This window comes from Crocuta crocuta, unplaced genomic scaffold (assembly GCF_008692635.1).
Source record: "Crocuta crocuta isolate KB4526 unplaced genomic scaffold, BGI_CrCroc_1.0 scaffold54, whole genome shotgun sequence".
Classification (NCBI taxonomy): Eukaryota; Metazoa; Chordata; class Mammalia; order Carnivora; family Hyaenidae; genus Crocuta; species Crocuta crocuta.
Window position 1 is genome coordinate 5,269,776 of NW_027530356.1, and position 4,730 is coordinate 5,274,505.

Consider the following 4,730-nt stretch of genomic DNA (forward strand, 5'->3'; position numbering starts at 1 on the left):
GTGAGAAAACGGTCCAACTTCATTCTTCTGCATGTTGATCTCTAGTTTTCCCAGCACCATTTGTTGAATACTGTGTCCTTTCCATTGGATATTCTTTTCTGCTTTGTTGAAGATTAATTGACCATGTAACTATGTATTTATTTCTGGGTTTTCTTTTCTTTTCTATCCCATTGATCTATGTGTCTGTTTTTGTGCCAGTACCATAATGTTTTGATCACTATAGCTTTGTAATACAGCTTGAAGTCTGGAATTGTGATGCTTCCAGCTTTGCTCTTTTTTTTTTTTTTTTTAAGGTTGCTTTGGTTATTTGGAGTCTTTTGTGGTTCCATTTTAATTTTAAGATTGTTTGTTCTAGTTCTGTGAAAAGTGCTGTTGGTATTTTGATAAGGATTGCATCAAATCTGTAGATTGTTGTAGGTAGAATAGACGTTTTAACAATATTTCTTCTTCCAAGCCATGTATTTGCATTTTTTCCATCAGTGTGTTATAGTTTTTAGAGTACAGGTTCTTTCACCTCTTTAGTTAGGTTTATTCCTAGGTACCTTATTATTTTAGGTACAATTGTAAATGAGGTTATTTTTTTAGTATCTTTTTCTGCTGTTTCATTATGGATGTATAGAAATGCAACTGATTTCTATACATTGATTTTATATCCTGTGGCTTTACTGAATTTGTGTATCAGTTCTAGAAATTTTTTGGTGGGGTCTTTTGTGTTTTCTATATATAGTATCATGTCATCTGCAAATAGTGAAAGTTATACTTCTTCCGTACCAATTTGGATGCCTTCTACTTCTTTTTGTTGCCTAACTGCTGTGGCTAAGACTTCCAGTGCCATGTTGAATAGAAATGGTGAGAGTGGACATCCTTGTCTTGTTCCTGACGTTAGAGGAAAAGCTCTCAGTTTTTCCCAATTGAGGATGATATTAGCAATGGGTTTTTCATATATGGCCTATTTTAGATTAAAGTATGTTCCCTCTAATTCTACATAGTTGAGGGTCTTTATCATAAGTGAATGTTGTATTTTGTCAAATGCCATTTTGGTTTCTATTGAAATGATCATATGGTTCTTATTCTTTCTCTTATTGATAGGATGTATCATGTTGATTGATTTGAGAGTATTGAACCACTCTTCTAATCCAGGAATAGATTTCACTTGACTGTGGTGAATGACTTTTTAAAATGTATTTTTGGATTCAGTTTGCTGATACTTTATTGAGGATTTCGGCATCTATTTTCTTCAGGGATGTTGGTCTGTAGTTTTCTTTGTTAGTGGTGTCTTTATCTGGTTTTGGTATCAGGATAATCCTGGCCTCATAGAATGATTTTAGAATTTGTCCTTCCTTTTCTATATTTTGGAATAGTTTGAGAAGAATAAGTTTTAGCTCTGGTTTAAATGTTTGGTAGAATTCAACTGTGAAGATATCTGGTCCTAGATTTTTGTTTGTTGGGAGTTTTTGATTACTGATTCAATTTCTTTACTGGTTATCAGAAACCAGTTTTTTAATCACAGAATTTCTAGCCCTACATGATATTCACAATGACACATGTTAAGAACTGAGTAAGAGAAGCTCTTAAAGAGAAGGCTAACAATCACTGAATGACATGTAGGGACATGGTGGTTGATCAAGTTTGCTAACTATTAATTTATATCAAAGCTGTAGATCTTTGTGTATCAAAGATGGAGACCTTTTTTCCACATTCAGTTCTTTGAAACTTTGCAAGAAATGAATTAATCAATTTCTGTTACCAAGACACAGCTTGGTAACACGATATCTTTATGGTAAGAGCTTGAAGAAGAGCCAACAGAACTTGGCAAAAGTGTGCTCCAGATCTTTGACTCATAGTGTGTTGCTGAGTGCCTGGAGCTAATTACAAACCATCTCTGTGGTGCTGGCTTGAGTTCAGTTCTCAGATCTAAGAGTGGCAGAAACCATTCCTGTTTCTAAGAGTTCTACATACTAACTTTGGTCACTTTATTTAGGGATAAAACTTTAAAAATTAGTGTGTATTCTACTGTTGGCTACAGTCAACAAAGAACATCAAATCTTAATATGAAACTATGTTCACTTCCAATCAGAGAAAGAGGCTTCTGTAGAATTGGTTTCCTGGAGTTTATTCACATTCATAACCATTGGTCATGCTCTACCCATAGAAGCAGAGTTTTGAAACTAGGAGATATGTTTACTGGCTATTACTTTCAAATTTAGATCTTCAGGGGTGACAATGTACCCAAAGCTTTGTGAGTACTCCGTGAGAAGTAATTTTCAGCATTTGGACCTCCTATTAAAATTCAGAATAGAATTGATACTAGAAGAATATAATAAACCTATTTAAAGTGTTGAGGTTAATCACAAACTTAATGTAAAATATAATCAAAACACCAACCCAAAATATTAATGTATAAATGGAAAAGTGATTAAATAAATGTACCTTTTTTAACTTTATTCTTTTAACTTATTTTGAGAGAGGGGGTGCTATGGAGAGGGAGAAGGAGAGAGGATCCCAAACAGGCTCCATGCTGTAAGCACAGAACTGGAGACAGGGTTGAATTCATGAACCTGGGCTCAAACTCATGAGCTGCAAGATCATGACCTGAGCTGAAATCACGAGTTGTACGCCTAACCAACTGAGCCACCCAGGCACCCCAAGTAAATGCTACATTTACTTACTTCAGAGATAAAGAAACACTTGCTAGGTCACTGAAAAGAAAAATCATATAATTTTATGCATTAGGAAGAGGATATATTCTGTAGTTACATTATTTGGGGTTTGAAAATTGTACCTTGGATAGAATGGCATGAGTCTAAAAATGTTGGTTAAAATGAGTTTTCTTATTGCTCAGGGTAAGATCTTCCATTACTTCTGGGATAGACCAGAGGGCTGGGTCTATCAGCCTATATGGTTAGATCTGGTTATAGTAAAATACCATATTTAGGTATCGTTCAGACTCTAAGGAGAACCACTTTGTTTTATATTGGTATATAGAAATATGGAAATGGTGAATCATAATGCTTTCATGACTTAGTTGAAATGAGACGGTTGAAGGTGTACTCCAGTCAGAATCAATAGTGGTACTTCTTTGTGATCCTGTCTTGCCTTTGCAGATGTCATACTCTCTGACTCGCCTATAGTGTCTGTATCTGGAGGCTAACTCCTCTGAAACCTGTTTTGAAATGCATCTCCTCTGCAGAGATCACACACAGGTGTGACTATTTCAAAAATAGGATATTATGTTTTTGAGGCTTAATGATCAGGTATTTAGAAGACTGGGAGATGAGCAAAGTGATGATTGTGTTTGCCTGATACATGTATGTGTTTATTTGATGTTAGTGTGTTGTTGCAGTTGTTATTAATGTTTTTATAACAATCAGATCAGCTGCTCTAAAGGAAAGGGGGTTGTGATTAGAAGGAGCAAATTAGAGGTGATTTAGGTAGCACCCACGCACTGCAGGAAAGGGAAAATTGGAGAAGGCATGGTCACTGGGGGAATTCAGACCTTTGAAGCTGATGGGGGAGAGGCTGCAGAAAGTGGGATGGAAGACACCTGAAGACGTTGACCCACTTTGTAGCTCTCCGTGCCTCAGCCCTGGGAGCTAGTCTGGTCTCTGAGGCAGCTGATGCCAATTTTAGAGAAAGACCTAGAGCAGACCCCTCCTCCTTCCAGACTCAGGAGATATGAGCGTTTTTCCTATTGGCAGGAACCTTGGGCCACTTTGCTTTGTGATGGGCTTTAGTTTTTATTGTTCTCTTTCTTGCCGAAATATCAGGGTGTGATTGTTCAGTTCTACATACAAAGTCAGGCATTTCTGACTCTGGAAGCTTAGTTGGTGAACATTTGCCTTCTGGTTTTAAGCTTCTGAAGCAACAAGAGGACAATTGCTGCACTCTCTCTGCCAGGATTTGCGTCACACACAGTACAGTGGCCTCAGATCTGCAAGCGTTTAAATGTTTTTCCTTTTTAAAAAATTTTTCTTTTCTAACGTTGTATTCATTTCTTTTGAGAGAGAGAGAGAGAGAGAGGGAGAGAGGGAGGGAGAGCAGGGGAGGGGCAGAGGGAGAGGGAGACATAGAACCCAAAGAAGCAGGTTGCAGGCTCTGAGGAATCAGCACAGAGCTCAATGCGGGGCTCAAACTCACGAACCATGAGATCATGACCTAAGCTGAAGTTGGCTGCTTAACAGACTGAGCCACCCAGACAACCCTAAGTGTTTTTTCAGTACATTTCCCCATCAGCCTAGCTATATGAAGTCAGGAATGTGATTATCCTAAAGCTTTTTACAGATGGGTGACCAAATAATTTGTTGTGGAAACCAAGGTGATTGTGAAGATGAAAGAGATATCATTTACGTGGATGCAAGCCCAGCAGGAAGAAACTGTGATGGCATCAGGCAGGGAGAAATATAGTCACCCTGTATAGCATGTTTCATTCCCCCAGTTCCTCAGGATGAAGTTGAAATTCCTACATACAGCCGATACGGTGTGTTGTGTTTTGTTTTTGTGTCAGGCTGATTTATCTATTTCTGTGTCCAGAATTGCACTCTGCAGTTGCCCAGACTTAGGCAATCAAAACAGATTTTCATTTGTTGGGTTTTTCCTTCATCCTAGAAGGTGTTGCCTCTTACCCTCTCTCTACACAAGTACATGGGGAACAGGTACTCACCTTTCATTTCACATCTTAAGATGTATTTATGTACTCTGCAATGCATTTTTGTGATACTTTCTTAGCAGAC